We start from the raw sequence: 26,257 nt of genomic DNA on the forward strand, positions 1-26,257 counted from the left end.
TTTGCTTTATACATATACTCATGCTTTTTGCTTCGATCCTGATACACTTCTCTTGCTTCCTCCACATTCATCAATCGTTTCATACACGCACGCTGGTTCAGAGTAGATCGTAATGAACCTTGATCAAATTCGAACCTTTTCCAATTTGGTCAATGTACGTCCTTCTGGATCTTCTTCTGCCAGCCCTACCATCAACCTTCGCTTCACATACTGCTTTCGTAAACCTATTATCCTTCATCAACGTGTCCAAACCAACTTTAACATTCCCTTCTAAATCTTAGTAACTACATCGTCTTTTACACCACAACAAAAAATATATACAAGTACAAAATACGCAAAATTTATCAAGTTTCACAAAAAAATGCACTCGTAAATTTCGCTTTTATGGGTACCTATCTAATCTCTGTAAAAAAAACCGTTTACATACTGGTATTCATAACGCATCCTATCATCACAAAGCAACCGACGAAATTTTCCAAAAAAAAACTCAGCGAACAAAGACTAAAATTATTCAGTATTCTTCGTGCCTATGCATACGAGTAAAAGCTGTGGCAATCCAATTTTCTATGTAAGTATCCCTTTTATCTATGAACGTGTGAAACGTGTAAATGGATTGTTTTTCTTTGCATCTATCTCATTTTGCACATTTGGTGCGAAGAAAGGCGGTTCTACAAGTTCTATAATTTGAGTGGCATATTATATATATCCAGTGGCGTAACTATGAGTAGGTATACCTATTGTTGAGGAAGTGGGTTTCGGGATTGAAAACTCCGTCGCAAAAGTATGCAACTGAAAATAATTTAAAAAAATACAATAAAATTTTCCTGAATTTTCCCACAGGAAATTTTACTTGATATCAACTCAGAATTATTATTATGGTTTGAATTATACAAACTATTAGTGACATCGTAACGAAAACTTTGAGGGATGATGCAGGCCATGATTTTGAGTTGATATCAAGTGGAATTTTCCGTCGCAATCACACGCTTTGAAATTACTTCGTTGAAGAAGATATTGTTATGACAATATATATATTATATAAATATAAATACAGGGTGTTAGTGACATCGTAACGAAAACTTTGAGGGATGATTCCGACCATCATTCCGAGATGATGTCAAATGGAATTTTCCGCTGCAAAAGTATGGATCTGAAAATAATTAAAAAAATCGCAATAATAATCTGAGAGGAAATTCCACTTGATATTAATTCAGAATCATAGTCTGAAATTCTGAATCATCCCCCTCAGTATTCGTTACGATGTCACTAACACCCTGTATTTCTATATTACTGAATATGACTTGCTATATTTACAGACACTTAAATTGGATTGCAGAGCAGAATCTCGAAGGCCTTCTAACTTGAACATGCCCATTCTTCAGATGAAGATTGAGAACGCTATTTTGGAATCATTACAATAATGCTGAGTAATGTCCATATTATTTCCTGTGAAAACATTTCTCACTTCAGAGAAAAAAAAGGTAAATGAATATAGTCTAAAATAAAGTCAGACGCATATAAAAAGTATTAGGTACAAAACGTTGCAATGGTTTCTTTAAAACAAATTATTAATTTAAACTACCGGTTCTTGTCAACCAGGTCTCGAGGGTTTTTTTTAATACAAAAGTACACAAAAGTAGTAGTGTAGTAGTAGTAGTGTAGTAGTAGTAGTAGTAGTAGTAGTAGTAGTATACAAAAGTTCAGTCATGAGCAATATCATGTACCCACTTTAGAACCCTGTCGCACTATCATATTTGACATTTAATGAGACTTACGGTTTAATTTGTTAAAAAAGTTAATGTGACATGGTACTAAAGTGTATACATATAAACCACTGATATGCCGTTCTAAAAAGATCTTTATTACCTAGCCTTTCGACAGATAGCACCGGAGTAGAAGAAAGAATTACAATAGAAACATTCCCAAAAAAAAAAAAACCACTAACATTGAGAAGGGAATGTTAAGGTATGTTAAGGTATAACATTTTTTAAAAGAAATCATGAATATTCAGACTGAAAATTCCATTTGATATCAACTCAGAATCATGCTCTGAACCATCCCCCTCAGTATTCGTTACGGTGTCACTAACACCCATACCTATTTGTATGGCTACTGTATGTACTTGTGCGGGGTGTAAGTGACATCGTTACGAATACTGAGGGGGATGATTTAGCTGATTATTCTGAGTTAATATCAAGTGGAATTTTTCATCGCAAAAGTATAGAATTGAAAATAATTAAAAAAAAACTAAAAAAGAATCATGAATTTTGCGGCGAAAATTTCCACTTTATATTAACTCATAGTCTGAATCAGCCCCCTGAGTATTCGTTACGATGTCACTAACACCCTGTATTAATATTATACACACCTAATCCTTAGCAGCTATGTCCGAGTTATATAAAATTAGGGCGAGCCTATTGCCCATTAACCGGCCCAATCCTAGTAGTCACGTGATATTGATAATCTATGATCCAAAGATGAATTCAAACCCATAAAGTTGAATTCAGATCACTGGACAAACAAGCTTTAAATCTCGAGCCGGGATTCTAAACCGTGACAGTCTTTTATTTTATTTATTTTCTTTATTTTTAATATGTGAAAAATAGTTTAATTTTATCTACCAATACCCCTCATTTGTAACCTCTTTTTATTTTACCTACACGTTATGGATTCGCCAATCCCAAAAGCATAGAGAAACTTTGCAGAGCTATCAGCACTCTACTCCGGCGTAACACATGCATTTAACGGCTCGCGGTGGCCCTAACGTCCCTATCGCAAAAAACACCCCATTTTTCAAACCTCTCGGCTCACAGAAAAAGCAAAGAAATATTCACAATTTATTAAATTTTAGGACTGGATTAAAAAATATACTTTCATTGATCAAATAGCTACGACTCATTTGAAAATAGAAAATAGGCTACTTGACAACCTAGTCAAATTAGATACTTTTTACGAAACGTCAAAACGATAGTTTTCTTTGGAGTTTGCATGGAAATACTGTCCTGTGACGTCATCAGTAAAAGCGGTCAAACGTCATACTCATTGTTACTTAATAATAATTCATAAACAAAAATCGAAAATAAGTCGAAAAGTAAAATGAGATTAGTTTTTGATCATCTCAGACTGGCTTCTATTTCTAGATTAGCATTTTATAATTTGTCTTTGACCCTGTCAAATACCCTTTTGGCCATTAAATGGGAACCCGTCTTAAAAGTTGACTTAATTTTATATTGCATCTATATCAAAATGTTATCAAAACAAAACAAAAATGTACAAAGTGATTTCCTTGTACTATCAGTTGCGAAGTAATTTAAAAAACACTTGAACTATCTCGGTATCATTGGAGTGACGAGCGTTATCCAGTCTGACTCAGAACACTGAAGCGTGCACACGACTCGTATCGCTCTCGAAACGCGCGAAAACTCCCTCATTCAAAAAGTTTGTTCCATATTCAAAAATCAAATATCCAATTTCGATTTAAATATTATTCGGACCCCTTCGAAAATCCAAAGTTTTATATTCATAAAGCGAAGAACTTTTAATCAGTGCAGTTGAAACTTCTTAATTTTGATTTGAGTTGGAACTCCTTGGGTGTTTATTGTTTCGTTGTAAAACTGGCCGAAAAGTTTTAAGAAGTCGGAATTTTCAACCGATCAACAGCAATCGAATTGTTTTTGGTAAGTAATTCCAAACTTTTGTAATAAGAATTCGTTATTTTAATTTTGTTTTCTTTCATAATTAAATTAATATTTTATTTTTCATCAGCGAGTGGTGGACGCTCGCTGTTTTTCTTTTAGTAGTTAATGACGATGTTTGAGAATGTTTACAACATTAAAAGGTGCACTATTTTTAAATATCGTTCATAATGAATCTGGTGTATTTATTCCAGCATAACATCCCAATAGGGGTAGTCAGAGGAGGAGTAGGGCTAGGGGTAGCAAGATGAACACACATGATGCTGATGATGGTGTGTGCGATGATGATGATAAGTTTAAATAAATAAATAATGAACTTATTCTACAACAACATAAATTATGCACGTCTAGCAATAGGACTAACAAGTGATTGTAATTCAATACGTACCTACTTTCAATTTCTCAATAAAAATAAATAGCCTAATATACGTCCCACTGCTGGGCACATGCCTCCCATCAATCAACATTTATCTAAGTAAGTGTGTGTGTGTGTGTGTGTGTAAGTGTTGTAGTAGTTTTTTATTTATGTATTATTGTTTATTTGTTTGTTTGATTTATCTAAATGTTTTATAGTAATATACCTGCTTATTCATACTATTTAAAAGTACTGACATTTTAATGTGTCTTAAGCTGCGTAGACATCAATTTGGTGATGCACATTATCTTTTTTGATATAGTAAAAACGTCTACCTTGTAATAGTTTCTGATTACTAGCCTGAAACATTTTTATACATAAAAGACCTATTATTTTTCTTATCGTGTGGGTTTTGAGTCGGAATACCAACCTCATCAACTCTGGTGTCAGGGTTATTACTGAACCGCCAAAGGCCCCTGACATGACTCATGTAATGATTACATACTTACATCATAGTAACCGGGACCAACGGCTTAGCGTGCCTTCCGAAGCACAGATCATTTTACTTTCGGACAATCAGGTGATCAGCCTGTAATGTCCTAACCAAACGGGATCACAAAGAAATTTTTGTGATTAGCCCCACTGGGATTCAAACCCAGGACCTACGGATCGTGAGCACAACGCTCAACCACTGGACCATGGAGGCCGTACCTATTAACAATGAGCTATGATTACACCATCAATACTGATAGCTAGGTCAATCAGTGTGATCAAAAGAATGAAATTATCCGTATGCATTGGCCGTAGGGTTTATAATTAATTTATTAGAATTATACAATAAGATAGTTGAATGTTTTTCTTCCTTTTCATCAAAAAATATAATAATAAAAAAGTTTATTTAGGTAAAATCTACGACACACATATACATCTACAACATTAAAATATACACACATTACATTAATATTTAGTTGGAAAACAATCAACACAACAACAACAATCTACCAAAACAACAATCAACAACAACAACCAACAACAATCTAACAATCTACCGTTATATCACTATTACAGACGGCTTTATTACCTATTTATTTTTTATTTATCCCCTCCGGTTGATTGACGGGAGGCCTGTGCCCAGCAGTGGGACGTATATAGACTGTTTATGTACGGCTTTAAGCTGTTGGTCCGGTTACTACTTACTGATGTAAGTAAGTAGTCGTTACATGAGCCATGTCAGAGCCCAAACACAAAACACTCGTGGACGCATGAACGTGGGTGGATGCATTTTCTGTGTTAGACTGTGCATGTTTTCTATACAAACGGAGATACTTACAAGCATCAGAAGAACGCGCATCCACGCGCTACGCTGCATCGCGCTGGGCAGTGTGAGAATCGCCTTAAAATGTAATGTACATTTTATTTATAGGTAACTTTAATAATGTTTAACGCAACGTGCCGATACATAATGAAACATAAATTATTAGCATACTATCGGCTATTAGTGTATATTATTAGCTGTTTGTATTGTAGGTATATACCAGCTGACCGCGAGGTGTCAATCACATGATACACACGTGTATGGTATAATATGTATATTTTATCGTAGATAATGGCTTCTTTTTATGACATGACTTATTGTAGATTTGCCGCAAATGGCGGGAGCGCTGAGGGCTCTCACCCGGTACAAAATTTAAGACAACAGGCCTGAGGGTGCCCAATTGGGCGCGAACCTCGGCTCAGGGCGTCGTCTAAGAGGATGTTATTTGAAAGAATTAATCGACTCTGGTGGGTCAATAACGACAAGCTCTGAATGAGGGAAATCGTCGACCACGCCGGCGGAGCCGGTATCGGAAATATTTACTTACTAGGTATAAGAAATGTCCAAAAAATAGACAAGAAATTTCTTATTTACGTACATATATAAATAAACCCAAGCCCGTAGTCTTGGAAGGGATAGATAAGAGTACAAGCAACTAGAAAACCACTTGGCAATTTTGGTACGAACTCCTCAGATGGATATGACTAACCGTATGGCGACACGCCTGTCACACATCATCAGGGAGCGCAGGTCACTGGCTGTCCGATGTAAGTAGTCGTTACATAACATACCGCAGATTTGCACGGTGTACCGAAGAGGTTAAGGTAACGCTCTTCAGAGCATATTGCCAGTCCTTTTACACGTGCAGTCTGTGGGTGGATTACACGCGTCGGGCATACAGCGATCTGCGCGTCCAGTATAATAAAGCTTTCGCTTGTCGCCTCTCGTATGTTCACTGAGGCCCACACAGATGGTTTTGCAGCAATCATGCGGAAACGTTGTGCGTCGCTTCTCACGCGGACTCGAGCCAGCCCCTACAGTATGCTGAAGACGTTATGTGATAGGTGGGACTCCCCCCTTCTAAAAAGGTGGATGGAGCTTCACACCCTATAATTTGAACTTATGATCGCCCGAATAATGTCCTACTAACACTAGTTTATAAATCGTTTGTATACTAACATTCTATGGACTTTGTCCGAAATAAACGATTTTTATTTATTTATTTATTCAGCCCAACGGGACAAAAATGAAGCGGTCTTCCAGATCCCTATATATTTGTTAGTACTTATATTTGTATACTGCAAGCTTCACATCAAATCAATATTTCACAATAACCATCCAATTAAATCGTTCCTATAGTTTACAAAGTAATTGAAACTCGTTTCCATAGCGAATATTATCCAGCTAAATGATTAAAAAGTTGACTTTAATAACAAAATTGAATTTTAATCAAATATTTACTTGTTCTTGTAAACTCTCGTAATATTGAAATATTATCAAAGTGAAAGTGTTAGTACCTAAAAATCTAATGTATTGTTAATTTAACACATAAAAAGTATATCGTCATCTTATACTTAGTGAAAAAAACTACGTAAGCACCTTTTTGAAAAATCACTTGATTTCTTTCAATTAATTGAAATGCGGGTAAAAAATCAGACTACAAATTATTACCTAGATTGAAACTAGCGTGTCTATTGGGAGGTTTTGTTAACAGAAAGATATTTTTAATATGTTAATTTCTTTTGTTTGTTTTTTTATGCTTTGCTTGCTTGCTTTACGCAGGTTAAGGTCAGACAGGTAGTCACTTCTGTAAAATAATCGGACCTGGAAAATCTTCAGCTAAGGTAAGCGGACCCTGTGGAAACGGAATAAGGCTGCTAGAAAGATGGTGATAATAATTATGTTTTAAATTTCGATAGCTCTGGTACCATAGGTTTTACTTACATACGTACCTTAATAGGATCACGCCTTTTTTGGAAAGAAACCGCGGAATTCCATTTACTGTAAATCCTGACTTTAGCTTCATCTAGTCTTACTTTAGACTTCAGTGGTCTAAAATAAATAACATTCACTGAATTATTTAATTAAAACTTAGATAATTGCTTTTTAAAACGAATTCTTCAGTCATCTGCCGGTGAAATACCCAAAAGAAAATCGTGGTAAAGGCATGTGAAACACTAGATTTTTGCTTACCTTATAGGAAGGTAGTGTAAATAGGAAATGGTGTTATAATACTGATATGTTTCAGAAAATTTATTAAGTGGTGTTTACCTGAAGGGCACAGCTAGATGTTATAGACCGGTGAGCATGAGACAAAGAAAACTCCCTTGAATTGGTACAATGTATAATTTTCAATATACAGATTTGGTTAACCATAGGTAGGTCAAAAACCCTATGGAGGGAGACAGGTCGCGCTTTGGTCCGTCAGGTTAATTGTCACTCCGTAACAACCATGGGATATCACTATGTTTAAAACACTGCCCGTACACCTGTAGGCACCTCACTTACTCGAGGACCTCCGACTATCAGGCCTACCTGAGGCGTTCCGGAATACCATACAGGTGATGAGTTGAGGCCGGCTCAGGCCAGGGCGTGCTGGACGATGGCGGCGCAGCGGGCCAACTGTTACGCAGCTGGCGGGCTGCACGTCCACCGGTCAACCTCGCAGTCCTTCACCGGGCCTTATCCGGAGTGTTGACAAAAGGAGAGGCGCGGCACCTCCACATGCGCGCCGCACAAAGGAAAGCCTCGACGTGCAAACAACCAAGGCAAGCTCCGCCGAAATAAAGCTTGAAATAACTTGCAAACGCAGAAGAAAACAGTAGCAATCTTCATTCACAAAATTTGTTGAAATAGTCCGATCCAATCATAAACTTCTTCTTAGATTAAAACTTGCAAAAACGTTAAAACTTTAAAACGTTAAAACTTAAAGGAAAAACAAAACCCCATCTGCAACAAGGAATGGCAATGATTAGCATGTGGTTCAGCTGACAGCGTGGCAAGGCAACTCACGAGTGTAAAACAAAGAAAATAACTTACAGGTTCATCCGGGATAGTTGGGCATCGCTCGGATGAAACCTAAACCCACCCACTGGACCTTAGGCGATGGGATTTCAGTGATGTTGCTGAAAACAAGGACCTCGAGGTTATCACAAAGTTGGTGCAAAAATATGCACGAAGAATTGCGAGGACTCACCATCTCGGTTAAGTTGTTTATTTAAATCGAGACATCGGCTCTTGATGCCGCCGATAAATCGTGGCTTTTAATTTGCCCACATTATAGTTACGGCAGTGGAGTCTCCGGCGCTCTCGCGACGTCCCCACTTTCCATAACCTGTCTCTCAGCTCAGCCAGCTGTCAGTCTGACACAAGAACCAACAATGTTGCCAACCAAAATAAAATCTACCAAACCATAAATTCGCCGAATCAACGACAACAATCGATCGACTTGTTTGATCCCAAAATTTAAACAATATAATTATAATATAATTTCAATAAATGTTGCAGATAATTAAATATACCAAATTTAGAAGAAAATAAAATAATTAAAAATATTCGGGCCCATCGATAACCCTGCAGCGCCATCTGTGATTTCCTGCGGGTAAAATATAAAAACAACGTTATATCGCAAGAAACCACTAGATGTCGCTACAAGGCTCGTTGGTCCGAAATGCTTCGTTACAATACCCCCCTACCCACGAGAGGTTTTGAACTGGGTGAGAAACACGGCTGCCCTCAGCCATAGAGCCTGGAGCGCACAACCAGTCTAAATTTTATCAAATTTAAAAAAAAATCTGCCACAAAAGACAAGACAACTAAACAATTTATAAAAAAAACGTAACGAAGCACAAACCAACATATAAACAGCACAACCCTAAGCACAACAATTACCCCGACCTGTTATTCATCACCATTCATTGATCACCTTTCACTTCTTTCATATAGTAGCACCCAGTATCCATTTCACTGGGTGTCACCCACATTCATAACCCTGATGAGCTGACGACTATCTTAGTGTCACTCGATATCCCAATTCTAAAGACAAAGACAAAAAACAAAACAACAGTTGCTAGAGGCTTATTTAAGGAGTCACTACCCGCTCCGTCGAAAAGGAAAAAAACAATGAGTAATCTAATAAGGTTCCCTATCTAAAAATTAATTCCTAACAAATGGCTACTATAATGCCTAAAAAAAAAATGTTGACACGAGCAACATGAAAAAACTATACTTAAAACTTGGCTATAATCGCCTATACAAAAAAAAAACATAAAAATATGAAACGCTAAAGTGGGCGTTCATAAAAACGCTGCGTTGCAGACGCTAGTGTGTATGGGCCTTATCAGCGCACCATAAACACACTAAAAAAAACATATAACATAAAACATTTAATGGTAAATGTAGTTATTTTAAAATCAAAAGACTTAATTAATAGTCTTTAACTACATAAAAACGTGTTTGTTATAAAAAGGTTGTTACTAGGCCACTTACGACACAAGTAAACACACCAAAATTTTTTCTAAATTAAAATGTTATGAAAGCTAATTATGAAAAGGAAAAATACTGTAGCTTTCTTTATAAATGTAAATTTAGAAATTGAGCCAAAACAATGATCCAAGCCGGAAAAATTTGTTTTTAAAAAAATATGACATGGGGGAACACGGGGCAATTTGTAAATTAAATTTTTAAATCCTTTATATGCCAAGAACCTAAGTTCTTGCCACCAAATGAAACCAAATCGTACACCAAGGGTGATAATACCTTTTTAATTACGCACTGCTCGTATTTTGGGGCAAGTTTCGAGGCTTTAAAATTTGCGGCGTCACTCTGTACGTACGTTTTCCGCCACACTACTTGACCTTCGCGCAAAGTATTGACGTTACGGCGTCGCAGGTTGTAGTACTTCGCGTTCGTCGTGTGAGCCTTCTCGATATTAACTCGAACCTTATCAAAAATATCCCGAAGGACCCCAAATTCACCCGCATACTCGTCCCTTGGCATAGAGACCTCGTATTCCCTATCATCATTTTTATAAAAGGAACCGTTAATAATCGGTTCCCGGCCATGGACTAAAAAGAATGGACTAAACCCAGTGGTATCGTTCACCGCACTATTTAATGCAAACTGCACCTTAAATAAATTTAGATCCCATGTCTTATGATCGTCAGCTACATAAGACGAAACAGCTGTCATGACTGTTTTGTTGTACCTTTCCACCATGTTAATCTGTGGCGTGTACCTAGGCCCGTAGTGAACTCGTGGAATATTGTACTTCTTGAGAAGGCCACTGAATTCTGATCCCGTGAATTGAACCCCATTGTCGGTAATTACGGTTTCAGGAATCCCGTGAGCTAGAAGCACATAATTCTCAAAGTTTTTAGCTACTGCAGCACTAGTCGCTCGACGAAGTGGAAATAACATGGTGTACTTTGAAAAACAGCATGTTACTACTAAAAGGTGCATGTAACCCGAACGTGATCGTGGAAGAGGTCCTACCAAATCTACGGATACAGCTTGAAACGGCCTATAACACTGCTTAGGCTGACCCATGATCCCAGGAGTGAGTTTGGTCCTGTGCTTATAAGCGGAACAAATACTACATTTGTTGACAAAATCAAGCACGTCGCGGTACATTCCTGGCCAGAAATACCTCAAACACAACCTACGGTGCGTTTTAAACACTCCGAGGTGTGCCGAGGTCGGTGGTTCGTGGTTTTCGGACATGACCTGCAGACGGTTTGACTTTGGCACAACAATCTTCCAATCAAACTCCTGAGTCAGGGCATACTTACCCTTGCTGTATCGTAGAAGAGTACCATTTTCGACGCGATAATTGGGATAATTTTTGGGATAAGCCGTACAACCAGAGAAAACCTTATCATACCACTCATCACCGGTTCCTGCATTTGGAGCATCAATGGCATCCACATGCAGCAATCGTGAGAGGGCATCAGGGACGACATTATCCTTCCCTTTCCTATGCTCGATTGTAAAATTAAATTGGGATAACCTACAACCCCAACGAGCTAAGCGTCCCGTAGGATTCTCCAAATTCATGAACCACCTAAGTGAAGCGTGATCGGTTACGACGGTGAATAGTCTACTACCTAAATATGGTTCAAATTTCTCAACCGCGTACACAACTGCTAACGCCTCCCTTTCGGTAGCACTATAGTTACGTTCGTTTTTGTTAAGGGATCTGCTGATATAAGCGATAGGGCGGTCATGGCCATCAATATTCTGCGCTAACACACCTCCTACGCCAAAATTCGATGCATCGCAGTGAACTGAAAATGGTTTACTAAAATCAGGGCAGGCTAAAATTGGAGCTGAAACTAAACTGTTTTTTAAAGTGACAAAAGCGTTTTCTGCGTCTTTGTTCCAGATAAATTTAGTTTTTGAGCTGGTAAGAGCGTGTAAGGGTGCCGCAATGGTGGAGAAATTTCTGATAAACCTACGGTACCAAGAACAAACACCTAAAAAGGTTTTTAGTTCTTTCGGATTTTTGGGTACCGGGAACTCCAGAACAGCACGAACCTTATCGGGATCCGTCCTAAGCCCAAACTCATCCACTACATATCCCAGATATTTTAAAGAGCTACGGAAGAACTTGCTCTTCTCAAAGTTGATAGTTAAATTGGCGCTGTGTATCCTATCGTGAAGTCTCTTTAACAGAAGTATGTGTGTTTCCAGATCTTCAGCAACTACTATAATATCGTCTATGTATACGAATATCATGCCTTTAGTTATGTCACTGCAGAAAGGATGTCCAAACAACATGTCCATGAGCCGTTGTTGGCGAGCAGGAGCTCCGCATAGGCCGAATGGCATAACTTTAAATTTAAACAACCCCCTACCAGGCACTGTAAAACTCGTCTTCTCCTGCGAGCTAGGGTCGAGTGGAATTTGCCAAAAGCTCGATTTAAAATCCACAGAACTGATGTATTTGGCATTCTTGAGGCTATCTAATATCTGGGGTATGTAAGGAATGGCATAAGCATCGCCTTTCGTCACAGAGTTGAGCCTCCGGCAGTCCAGACAAAATCGCCATGTACCGTCAGCTTTAGGAACCATAAGGACCGGATTGTTCCATGGGCTCTCGCTCGGAGCGACGACGTCCAGCTCCAGCATCCTGTCCAATTCCTTATGTAGTTCCTTCTGCTTTTCCGGTGACATGGGATAAGGTCTACACTTGACCGGTGGCGCAACCCCAGTGTCGATGACATGCTGAGTAAGATGCGTCCTACCTAAACCCTTGCGCTCAAAAGAAATGTCATGAAATTTCGTTATCATAAGCTCCGCTAACTCCTTGTGATCATTGGGAAGACTGTCATAAGCTTGTATAGAGTTGACTGGCATTTCTACAAACTTTTGTGGACCTCTCATGTAGGAAACACTTTCAAAAATTTCTGGCATCAAATTGTATGCCTGCCAAAAGTCTACGCCTAAAATAACATTTAGTTTTATACTGGGTATTATAAAAAATTTCAAAATTTTGGTTACTCCATTAAATGTAATGGGCAACATTAAAAATCCTGTAGAGGTACACTGGGAACCATCCGCAACAGTCACATTAGTGTCTTTCCCAGATTGTACTGTGAAACCTAATGATTCAAAATATTTTTGTGCTCCATTACCTAAAATAGAAATTGCTGCACCTGAGTCCAGCAATCCAAAAATTGACAAATCCAGGACATTAAGTTTTAAATATGGTCGAACGTCATCATCATTGGGCTCGAACAAAACGGAAGCTACGTTGTTCAGCTTAAAATAATTAGTTACTACCTGTAACCATTGTTTCCAATCCCCATCTTCGACCTTCGATGGAGGATCGGCGTTATTGTCCGAGCAACCTAGTTTTTTGGGTTGTTACATTTAGGGCACGACCTTACCGTAAACCCTAAATGACCGCATTTGAAACATTTGACTGTCTTGTCCCTACACCTTGCGGTTGAGTGAGTAGACACCTTACATCTTTTACAAAATACTGATTTGTTAGCCGTTGATTTTGTATTATAACTACCAGGCTTTTCATTACTTGGCGGGTGTTGCTGCCTAAAAGTTTGAGCCTGAATTGGTGGCTGAACTGCCGAGACCTGTTCGGTTTCCCTAACATCAGGGGATTCGCTGACTGGCATAATAGGTTTTGTTTTGCCTTTGTACACGAAGTCATTGTTCAAACTAGACTGCTTAGGTGGTTCGACAAAGAGCTGTGTCATTTGTCGCGCAGATTCTATTTTTCGGCATTTTTCTTTTAATTCAGCTATCGTAGCTATGTCGTGCAGGTGCAATGCTAACTGCTCTCTAAAAACGGGCCTAATATTGTGCGTCAAAATTTCTAATTTGTCACTATCCGAAAGTGGTCGTTTCAATTGTGAAAACATACAGTTCATGACTGCAAAATAGATGTGTGTTGGTTCATCCTGTCCTTGGGTGCGAGCTCTAATCTCCCCCAGCAAACGATAATCGAAATCAACGGGTGCGAATTCCTGGACTAAAAGCTCACTTAATTCCTGCCAAGACGAAACCTGCTCCTTAACACCTCTGTACCATAGAAGACCTTGGTCCGAAAAGAAACAAAAGGCGGACTTGAAAAGTACATTGTCACTAACTCCGAACGCTGAGGCGCGTTCACTTATCGACTGCAAGAACGTATGCGGACTCGTACGGCCGTCGAATTTAATGTTCCACTTCATTAAATTAATTGCTGAACCATCTGTCCCTTTTCCCCTGTTTTCCTCTTCTGGGTCGATGACGTTTTTTGTTGACGACAATTTCTCCAATGAGTGACCGCAAGCTATAAGATTTTTATTCAGCTTCAATTTTATGTCCCTATCGACAGACTCCGTGCATACCACACGCTCAAGACGGTGATGAAGATGATTATATAAAGCCCTAGCACGCATAAGGTGATGACGTTCCCTAGACTTCACTGCTAAATCAAGTTTTGCCTGCAGCTCCTTCAGCTTTTCGGTGATGATTGGGAATTCTGCCTGTGGTCTTCGTTCATCATCCATTATTTCATCCGGAGAGAAACCAGTGATCAACTCCCTAAGCTGTTTCTTCAAATTGAGAACAGTATCTGCCGGTGCTTCTGCACGAATACTTACTTCATATATTAATTCATCACGGAGCAGTGAATGTAAATAAACCGTTTGGATATCCATGGTTGTGTTTCAGAGTTATAATTTCAAGATTGAAAAGAGGTTTGAAGTAAACTGAAGTAAATTTATATCTCAAAATGTACCCGTCTGCCTCCAAAACTTAATTTCTAAAATATATACAAAATTTCCATTAAATACTGATCAAATAAGTGTAATCATCACACAACATCAATTCTCAGTCTATCCCTGTAAATAATTTTCAAAACAATAAAAGAAACAACAGTGTTTTATATAAATTTTGTTTAAGGTTATGTTTACTATGAAGTAAATGTTTATTTTTAAGTTGTAATATGTTATCAATCAATATGTAAAGATGGTAAAGGAAATTTACTACTGAATACTCAATAAAGTTGATATTGAAAGACAGTTCTATAATTATTTCAATAAAAACAAATAAGCAAAATATTTGCCAAGCAGCGGCACAACTATCAATATGATGATGAAGCAAAGTTACAAAATATCTATTTCTACTCAATATCCTGTTGTAAATGTTATAAAATACTACCTTTATGTGTTTTAAGAAAGTGATAAATTATAATTGTTTTTAAATGTGAAATTGTTTTTTTAATTAAATCTATATGTTTACAAAACTCATTTAACATAGATATTTTTTGTCCAAATTTTACTTAAAAAAATAGGTACTCAATCCTGGTAAAAAATAATTGCTAGTAAGCATTAAAAAATTGGTTCAACCTGTAGTTTATACCTATAAAGGTTAAAAGAAAACACAAATGTAATACTAAAAATGACAATAAGCCCTAGACCAGTTTGGTCATAAAATTGGGTTTTAACTTATTGTACAAAAAAAAAGTATTTAAGTTAGGTCTCTGTATGAGGCCTAGAACCTTACTTATGCTAAGACAAAACACAACTTAACCTAAGATGCAAACAAAACACAAACAATTCACACAAAATCCCATCACTTTTAATAATAAAAAATACACTGTTTTCACTAAATTTAATCTTAAAGTTTATGCCAACACCACTTATATTCTAAATGGTTGTACAGAGCGACAATTTCACCAGAAGGGCGCCACTGAAACACTCTTCTTTTTACTTAGAGAATGGAATTCAATGAAAACTAGTGGGCCGTTAGGTAAAGTATCACTCTGTGACATGACCATGAGATAACACTAGGTTTTAAAATATCTTTCCGTCCATCTTGTAGGCACCTCACTTACTCGAGGACCTCCGACTATCAGGCCTACCTGAGGCGTTCCGGAATACCATACAGGTGATGAGTTGAGGCCGGCTCAGGCCAGGGCGTGCTGGACGATGGCGGCGCAGCGGGCCAACTGTTACGCAGCTGGCGGGCTGCACGTCCACCGGTCAACCTCGCAGTCCTTCACCGGGCCTTATCCGGAGTGTTGACAAAAGGAGAGGCGCGGCACCTCCACATGCGCGCCGCACAAAGGAAAGCCTCGACGTGCAAACAACCAAGGCAAGCTCCGCCGAAATAAAGCTTGAAATAACTTGCAAACGCAGAAGAAAACAGTAGCAATCTTCATTCACAAAATTTGTTGAAATAGTCCGATCCAATCATAAACTTCTTCTTAGATTAAAACTTGCAAAAACGTTAAAACTTTAAAACGTTAAAACTTAAAGGAAAAACAAAACCCCATCTGCAACAAGGAATGGCAATGATTAGCATGTGGTTCAGCTGACAGCGTGGCAAGGCAACTCACGAGTGTAAAACAAAGAAAATAACTTACAGGTTCATCCGGGATAGTTGGGCATCGCTCGGATGAAACCTAAACCCACCCACTGGACCTTAGGCGATGGGATTTCAGTGATGTTGCTGAAAACAAGGACCTCGAGGTTATCACAAAGTTGGTGCAAAAATATGCACGAAGAATTGCGAGGACTCACCATCTCGGTTAAGTTGTTTATTTAAATCGAGACATCGGCTCTTGATGCCGCCGATAAATCGTGGCTTTTAATTTGCCCACATTATAGTTACGGCAGTGGAGTCTCCGGCGCTCTCGCGACGTCCCCACTTTCCATAACCTGTCTCTCAGCTCAGCCAGCTGTCAGTCTGACACAAGAACCAACAATGTTGCCAACCAAAATAAAATCTACCAAACCATAAATTCGCCGAATCAACGACAACAATCGATCGACTTGTTTGATCCCAAAATTTAAACAATATAATTATAATATAATTTCAATAAATGTTGCAGATAATTAAATATACCAAATTTAGAAGAAAATAAAATAATTAAAAATATTCGGGCCCATCGATAACCCTGCAGCGCCATCTGTGATTTCCTGCGGGTAAAATATAAAAACAACGTTATATCGCAAGAAACCACTAGATGTCGCTACAAGGCTCGTTGGTCCGAAATGCTTCGTTACACATGGGATAATAAAACTGGTACAAAATTAATTACCAAGTATGTCTGCAAGTTGTAGTGAGTATCAACTCGTTAGGACTGCGGATTGCGGGCGCAAGTAAGCAGGAAGTTGCGCCGGCATCCTATCTATCAAATTATCATACCAAATAGACAAGAGGACAAGATTGTCCTCATAAATGTTTTGTCTTCAGAATCTTTTACGAAATTTCAAAACTATTTCTTTAGAATTTGCATAGATACACACGTAAGACGTGAGCGTCGTGGGCCGTGGTAGCCCAGATGATAGAACGCTTGCCTCTCGCTTTAGTGTCGCAGGTTCAAATCTAGCACAGACCTAAACCAATGATTGTCGAATTTGTTTTCGAATTCATGTTTAGAACATAAATGATTATAACGTGTTCAGAAGCGAAGGAAAACATCGTGAGGAAACCTACATTCCCGAGAAGTGTATTTTCGGAAATATGTAACCTAACCTCTATCGGTCTGCTATTTCAGTTCGCGAGTTGGAAAGTCAGATAGGCGACTGCTTATGTAAAAAACCGGACCTGTCAAATCTTTAGGTTAATTAAGTGGACTCTGTGAAAAACGGGATAATGCTAGGAAGATAATGATGACACACGTATGACGTGGGCAAACGTAGTATTCTTTTGTTTCGTAATTCTTAATGCAAATTCGTAAATGTGTCAAAAAGAAACATGAGATTGAATTTTTATTCATCTTAGACTGACTTCTATTTCTAAATTAGAATTTTATACTTTTTCTTTGACACAGTCATCGAGTCTAATGCTCTCGTTCTGTACGATTTACCGCGACTCCATTATACCATATTACAAGCTAACTTAATTAGACATTAATGTATTTACTATTAAAGGACGAAAGCCCTTCCATAACCTTATAGACAGAGACGCGGGCTGTCTTAAGATCGGAACTTGTTTAGCTAAGAAATGCCTCTAAAGTTTTAATAGTGACTGTCATCTCACCTTTCAAGCTCCCTGATTCAGCTCTTTTCGCTATCGACCCACTAGGGCCGATTTGAATCTTTCAAATAAGTAGGTATTCTCTCGGACGTCCTAAGCCGAGGTTCGCGCCCAACTGAGCACCCTCAGGCCTGTTGTTTTAAAATTTATACCGGATGATACTTTTAGCGTTTCTCATTTGTTTTGCCAAGTAGTTTTCCGTTTGCAGCAAATGTACAAGTACTTAATTCATGTCAAAAAACAATAACCTGGAAAAACGAAGGGAAAAGGTTAAGAAGGTAGGAAGGAAAGAAGAAGGGAAGGGATAAGTATTCGAAAAGTCATTTTTGATCATTTGTCTTCTAGGCACTTAAATCAATTTTTGACACATAACAAGACCTTAAAAACAAATTCGAATTCAGTAAAATAGTGTCCAGGATTGGACACTCTGTACCTTCGGAATTGACGATGAGTTCTGCTGACCACTGTGCGGCCACGTCAAAAAAAAATGCCCATGTGTAAATGTGTGAGTGTAAATGTCAGTGTTACAGTCAAACTAGTTAACATACCTACATACATAAACTGACGCCTATTTCCCACCGGGGGCAGCAGAGACTATAGAATTCCATTTGCTTCGATCCTGACACACTTCTCTTGCTTCCTCCACATTCATCAATCGCTTCATCCACGCACGCCGATTCAGAGTAGATCGTATTAAACCTTTTCTAAGGACATCTCCAATTTGGTCAATGTAAGTCCGTCTCGGTCTTCTTCTGCCAGCCCTACCATCAATTTTCGCTTTATATACCGCTTTTGCAATTCTATTATCCTTCGCCCGCTCAACGTGTCCAAACCAACCAAACTAGTTAAATTAGTGAACATCTTGGTTAGAACTAGAATTTGAGCCTCGCTGTTGTTATCAGCATACTAACCTAACCTAACCAATTTAGTAATAAATCACAACCTAATAGTATATCACAATTTTCACTAGAACTAACTAGGCCCATCCCCTTTCGTCATACGGTTTATCATTATTCACCTTATATATCAAAAGTGGCTGCATAGTTTCTTGATTATTTGCAGTTCTGCCCACCCCTTCGGGAAATACGGGCGTGAGTTAATGTATATATGTTTAACTAGAATATTCTAGTTATATCAAAAAGTATTTACCTAACGTAGACGGTGTAATTTATTATGTAAAGTAGAGCCATCCATGATGTCATTATTTGCCAAATTATAACCAAGACTCACTTAAACGTGATATGGTCTGATGTTACTATGTTTATACAGATTTCAAGTCATCACCATTAATATTAGAGCCACGCTCTTGTCGGTGTAACATCGCCATAGAGGCAGCCAATCAGCTCGCGATACCAAACACTTCAGGACCCCGATACCGACCCCGCCGGCGTGGTCGACGACTTCCCTCATCAGCGCTTATCGCTATCGACCCACTGGGATCGATTAATTCTTTTAAATATTTTTTCCTCCCAAACGACGCCCTGAGCCGAGGTTCGCACCCAACTGGGCACCCTCAGGCCTGTTGTCTTAAACGTTTTACCGGGTGAGAGCCTTCAGCGCTCCCCATTTTGTCCGGCCAAGTAGTTAATGCCATCTGCGGCAAATCTAGAATAAGTCACGTCAAAAAAAATGTCGGTGTAACATTCTCCATTCTTGTCTATCAAATGCCATTTCTTTGAAATTTCAAGTATCCACCTACAAAACTATTTTCCAAATACCAAAACCACAGATCATAATAATACTAACGTCCAAAACCAAGCTATCTCCAGAATGCACCAACTGAGTTCCGAAAGTCTAATTTGTAATGCAACTTTAGAAACGTTAGCTAAAACTGTTTTACAAGAACATTTATCCCAGGGATAATACGAACCACAAAACATGTTGTTCCGTAATGCGGAGTTAGACTAGCGTTTTGTATTAGCATAATTCAGTTGGTTAATATGTAACTAAACTTAACCTAAAGTGGGATAGCGCAAGGAAAAAGAAGAATAATTATAATGTAACTTCTTTAAAAAATATATTAACATAAACAGCCTAAATACGTCCCACTGCTGGGCACAGGCCGCACCTCAATCAACTGGAGCATACTCCACCACGCTACTCCACTGCGGGTTGGTGGAGGTATTTTTACGGCTAATAGCCGGGACCAACGACTTAACGTGCCCTCCGAAGCACGGAATCATCTTACTTTTTCGGACAGTCAGGTGATTCAACCTGAAAAGTCCTTACCCAACAAAGGACAGTCTCACAAAGTGATTTTGACAATGCCCCCATCGGGAATCGAACCCGGATCTCCAGATCGTGAGCCTAACGCTCTAACCACTATACCACAGAGGCTGTTATATATATATTATTCAAACAAAATGTTAACATTTATTGACGAAAATCATAACACGTAAGTAGTATTATTGATCACCCAATACGTTTCGCAGTCGTCAATGCAACTCTGTCATTATCAATCTAACCCTTCTACAGGATATTCCAGATTATTGATTGCCGCTCCAGATTTTGATGTGGCCAAGAAATTGTTGGTATATTTTGATGAAACATGCTGTGTGTGTCAACGGCTTGGTTGGGTGATTAATAGCGTGGTATGAAGGTATACTAAGTTACTATAATAAGTTAATAACATTAAGGACGGCATAGATCGAAAAAATTCGCATGGATAGGATGAGGACCCGCTGGTGTAAAACAAGTGGACACCCTCAGGCCTGTTGTCTTAAACGTTTACCGGGTGAGAGCCTTCAGCGCTCCCCATTTGTCCGGCCAAGTAGTTAATGCTATCTGCGGCAAATCTACAATAAGTCACGTCAAAAAAAAGAAAATGAAAAAAAAAGCTGGTGTAAATGTTCTCGTCCCAGTTTGAAAAAAGCTGCGGGTTCGAGTCAGATTTGTACGATTTAATTTTTTTAAAGTTACACGTAGCTGTGGCTGCGAGTTGTCTTCTGAGTACTTGTGATTCTGCCTACCCCATTAGAGATTACGGACGTGAGTTTATGTGTGTATGTAATAGAAACTACCGAATACCCTTGGCCCAAAAAGTACGTAAGAATTCATTCATACATAAATATTTACATGACACGAAATATTATTAACACTCTTATTGATATGCACAACAAACTCTCTTGTTGAGTGATGGTTCTGACACACATCACGCTGAGATATATCATACCCTTTCTGCCCCAGCAGCATAGGATACGCTATCGCGCGACGCGAAATGTATCAAACGTAAATAAAAATACATAGACTGACAACGGACCATAAGTACAGTGCTAACATAAGCAACCACTTGCCCTAACGTACCCTAATAAATCTGTATATATAGTTATTTCAGTTAATCTACTGGCAATAGGCACTACTCGTACTACTATACTACTCGGACTTTTGTCAAAATAAACTAGCATCTGCTACGTCTGCGATAACGTAACCCGTGCTGTGGGTGATCTTCACACTTCATGCATTAACGCGTGTAATTATTAATTACACGTGAAAATGAAATAAAATTGTTTTAGAATTATATTTCATTTTCGTAAATTAATCTACTGGCAATAGGTACTACTCGTAAATTACTTTTGTCCTAAATAAACTAGCATCTGCTACGTCTGCGATAACGTAACCCGTGATCTTCACACTTCATGCGTTAACGCGTATAATTATTAATTACACGTGAAAATGAAATAAAATAGATTTAGAATTATATTTAATTTTCGTAAATTTTTAGGTACCTATAACACTTTTTGTTCATATTTTTATGTCGCGTCGCCGCCATTACTGTGTCTCATTTGACGTTTATGACGGTTTTACGTTAATTTACCTTGGATGTACACTACTTGATTCTTCCATGTATCTGTACCTAGCGATTGACCATGGCCTGCGTTTTAACGAATACATTAAATAATTAGTTCTATATTTGTTTTATCGAAATATGTATAATACACAATTTGTTCCGTTTTAGTTTATATAAAAAAATACTTCTCCTGTAACAGTTAGCCAGCGATGTACTTTTGAATTACGCACTTTGAAAAAACAAAATCTAGATAGGCTATTAGTTCTACATTAACTCTAATTACTTATCTACTTTTTACTTATAAAATTCATTACTTTAAGTTAAAAAGAAAATATAAAGGAAAGTAAAGCTAGCGATGTATTGTAAAATAAATTATTATTATTATAATATGAATGATCAAAATTGTCTGTACGTTTTTAAATTATTTGTTTTTTTTTATTTATAAGCACACATTTTTAACAGAACCTGACAGTAGAAACTACCTACGCATAGAAAGAAGATTTTGTTTTTTGAAATTTTGTGAACTTCGATATATTGACATAACAAATATTAAATTAAAAAAATTGAAGCAAATCTAATTTGATTTGTAATGGGGACAAAACTGTCCCATTATAAGCGAACGAAATTCATTTACTTAGAAATACATCGCTGGGTTTAGTTCTTTGTATTTTCTTTTTTAACTTAAAGTAATGAATTTTATAAGTAAAAAGTAGATAAGTAATTAGAGTGAATGTAGAACTAATCGCCTATCTAGATTTTGTTTTTTCAACGTGCGTAATTCAAAAGTACATCGCTGGCTAACTGTTACAGGAGAAGTAATTTTTTATATAAACTAAAACGGAACAAATTGTGTATTATACATATTTCGATAAAACAAATATAGAACTAATTATTTAATATATTCGTTAAAACGCAGGCCATGGTCAATCGCTAGGTACAGATACATGATTCTTCCTCACCTCTGTAACTACTCCGTCGTCATTGTAATCCGCTTTTCTATGCAACTTGGTTAAAATTACGTACATACATAGTAAGAGAGACTTCATTTGCTTGACACACTTCTCTTGCTTCCTCCACATTCATCAATCGGTTAAATTAAAACTCGAATAAATATATTTTTTATTATTATAGACAGATTGTATTGTGTAGTGTGTATACATATTGTTTATTTGAGGGTGAATATGAACCGTTCATATTATTTTATGCATGCAACCTATTTGTTTGGTAGCTACTGGAATATTCCACTAACGTCAACTAAGCCTTTTTTTCCATAAACCACCATTATGTTGTCACTCGCAAATCCAAAAATCTCCTTATCTGCAATCAATAGCCTGTGTTGAAGTGAATGGGGCGAAATTGACAAAAGCCATGTCGTGTGTGTTTACTGTTTAGTATCGTCGAAACATACGAGCTTTTGTGGACCTGATGAACATTGGCGATTTTCATAGAATACGCACTGACGCGTTTGGCGACGAAGCGGTCGGCAAGGTCGCATTAACTTAGGGGATTCTCACACTCACAGTCAAACACGCACAGTCTAACACACAGAAAATGCGTCCGCATGAACGCGAATGGATGCATGTGTGTTTTGTTTTCTATACAAACGGAGATACTTACAAGCAACGGAAGAACACGCATCCACGCGCTACGCTGCACCATGCAGGGCAATGTGAGAATCGCTTTATGCTGTAACCAGTTGAGTGTAGCACATGAACACCCCGTCTCGCCTCGCTGTGTACCGCTACAAAATCTGCGTCGTGTGAGAATCGCTTTGAATCCGTCCCACGGAATAGAAGAAAGGAAGGCCCAGTGAACGCGAAACGCGCGCTATACAAGTATGAGCAACGAATACATTTTAAATACAAATGAATTTTAAATTTCATCGGAAAACTGAACGTAGCCCAGTCATATAACGCACCGAATTCTTCTGATGAATTTTAGAATTCCATCAGAATTTTTCATAGTCACAAAATATTTCACATAGTGCGTTAGGCCGGCTACACACCTTCAGTTTTAACTGTGCGTTTTAACTGTACAGTCGAACTGTACATATACGAGTAAATCGTTAGGTGTGTAGAACAAACAGTTGAACTGTACAGTTTAACTGAGATCTAATCAAAATATGAATAGATAAATCTGTACAGTTGGAACTGTACAGTTCAAACTGAGAGTGTGTAGTCGAAAACTGCGCAGTTTCGTCAGTTTTGCCCAAGTGTCGTCGAGTGAGCACGTATTCTGTTTCAATATTTTGGGTGTGACTAAATTAAGCAAATGCAAATAAGTTTCTTCATTCATTCTTAAATAATTATTATAATCATCTGGAGAAAATCTGAGTTCTTTCAATAAATTATTATGCGTTATACTGTTGTCTCAGTAATAACCAATGTTTACACCACATTTTTTTCCTTCTTTGTTTTCTATTTTTCAAAATGCACAATAGTCCAATTATTGCCACAACATCATCCGATGAAGTCATGTTTATTCCGAGAACGTGCGACTTGCGAGAACAGATTATTTGAACTGAAAAAACTATCGTGTGTAGGCACTAAGGACATCAGATTTAACTGAACAGTTAGATCGTACAGTTAAATCTGTACAAGGTGTGTAGCCGGCTTTACGCGTATTGTGTAAATACTACGTCAGCCATGCCAACTTAGCTGTCAGTCTGCTACCATGGCGGAATAGACTTGGACCTTAAACAGAATTCTGGTGTAGGTCATTGCGCAGTTACGCTACGCTATCGTTTTTATGAATTCTTTAGTTACTTACTCCTAAGTATCTATTATTAAATTGATTTATAATGTAGCTAATATTATACAATTTAATCCGCATAATTAATTGAAGAGCGACTGTTGATTTTGTAGAGACTTGGAAATGTTAAACTAAGATTCAAGAAAACGGATGGACTCAGAAACATACAGAATTAGATTAAATTATACTGTAGTTGATAATTATTTATTGAAGCACGCGAATTGTGTGTCGTGAGCATAGTCATGGCGTGTTTATAGTCAGTTACAGAAAAATGCTATTACTTATTTTGAATAGGTCGTGGTCTTTATACGACGCCTGCGACTTGCTAGGTTAGACGAACATTCTAAATTCTCTTTTACTCTCTACCCATACATACCACGTTTCGAGAACAAGCTAGCGCTCTATCAACTGAACTCGTTAGTTATCAAACTCCTTACAAAGACAAAGAACATGGTTACTTTCAAGTTACTTTTCTTCCAATTTCGCGGAGTTCTGCTTTCTACGGAGCAGTTAATTTTGTCTAGATACAAATTTCCCAGCCGTGACTTCATCCGTGTAGACTTCGGTTAGTTATATCGTGCACTTAGTCCGTCTCTGGAAATTATTCTAAAAGGCCGTATCTTGGATTTATATATCATTATATCTTGGACACCGCCGTAACACCACCACAGGCTTCTGGTGGTCTAAAAAGGTCAAATTGAAGCAATTCATCTGAAAAAGCAATATTGTTATTTGACATTGTAGACATTTCGCACTTTGCGTATGCGTATCTTTCAAATTGCAATATAGTGTCGCCTTTTTAACTGGTTTTTGTTGATAGGGCCACCAATAATTATTGAGATAGGGCCCTAAACCCGTCCCCAAACATTTTTCGTAGGTATACATATATTGTGTTAACAAGTTCACGGTGTAACTGAAAATTAGATACCAACCACTCACGTGCAATGTTATTTTTTGATAAACACTTGGTTCTTATGTACATAGACACATATGGCAAGAAAACATGTGCCCCACATATGGGACATGCGCGTATGAGTTTCTAAATTCCTCATATTATGTGGTTCATACAGAGTGAACGTGTTAATTCAGTGCTTGATCTATCGACATCATTATTAAAATTCACTCACATCCGTTCAGTTGTTTAGTCCTGAAAGCAGGACATGATGTTTACACGTTAATTAGACTATCCATTAATAAACTCTGTGCAGTCGTCCATCGTCATTGATTCCACATTCAATCTTTCAATCACAGAACACAAGTATAGACGCGGTTTGAATGGTTCAATCATAGAATCAAGCAAATATTGCAGAAAAATAGTAATAAATTCTTCTCAAATCTCAAGGGGTAATAAATAAGATATCGTCAATAGGTTGTGGATTGATAATAATGATGTACATTGAAGCGTGGTCGCGACAAGTGGTTGGAATTGGTCAACAAAAGCCGTAATGGTTCAACAAATACGCGGCGTAAGGTCGTTCGTCTGATTTATTTGCCTTATATGCCATTATATTCGACACTTTTATTTACCAAGTTTTATATCCAGTTGGATGGTTTGGTAAATAGTAGTAGTTCGGTTTGTGACATTCGATTTTACCGAATGAAATATTTACAAAAGTTTTTCACGTCGTCGCTTGTGGTGTTGAAATAGTTTTACGTTACAAAGTTGTTCCGTTTTTCACAGGGTCCGCTTGCCTAACCTGAAGATTTGACAGGTCCGGTTTTTTAATGGGTCTACAATTGGATAGTTTCCTAGGTCAAAGATAAATTATGAAATTCTGATTACTAAATAAATACAGATCTAAAGATGACAAAAAACTAAGCTTATTAGCTTATTTATGATTATTTATTAATAAAGAAAAGTG

At 37.8% G+C, this 26,257-nt stretch overlaps 1 protein-coding gene across 1 annotated transcript in view; it reads left to right on the forward strand.

The window, feature by feature from the left end:
• Positions 1–3,377: 3,377 nt before the first annotated feature.
• LOC126372766 (neuropeptide Y receptor type 2-like) overlaps positions 3,378–26,257 on the forward strand; it is a 102,434-nt gene continuing 79,554 nt past the window's right edge. The window contains exon 1 of the mRNA XM_050018642.1: positions 3,378–3,677. The gene's annotated coding sequence lies outside the window, so the exon portion shown is untranslated. The remainder of the gene's footprint in view (positions 3,678–26,257) is intronic.

Source organism: Pectinophora gossypiella, chromosome 14 (genome assembly GCF_024362695.1).
Source record: "Pectinophora gossypiella chromosome 14, ilPecGoss1.1, whole genome shotgun sequence".
In the NCBI taxonomy this organism is placed as follows: Eukaryota; Metazoa; Arthropoda; class Insecta; order Lepidoptera; family Gelechiidae; genus Pectinophora; species Pectinophora gossypiella.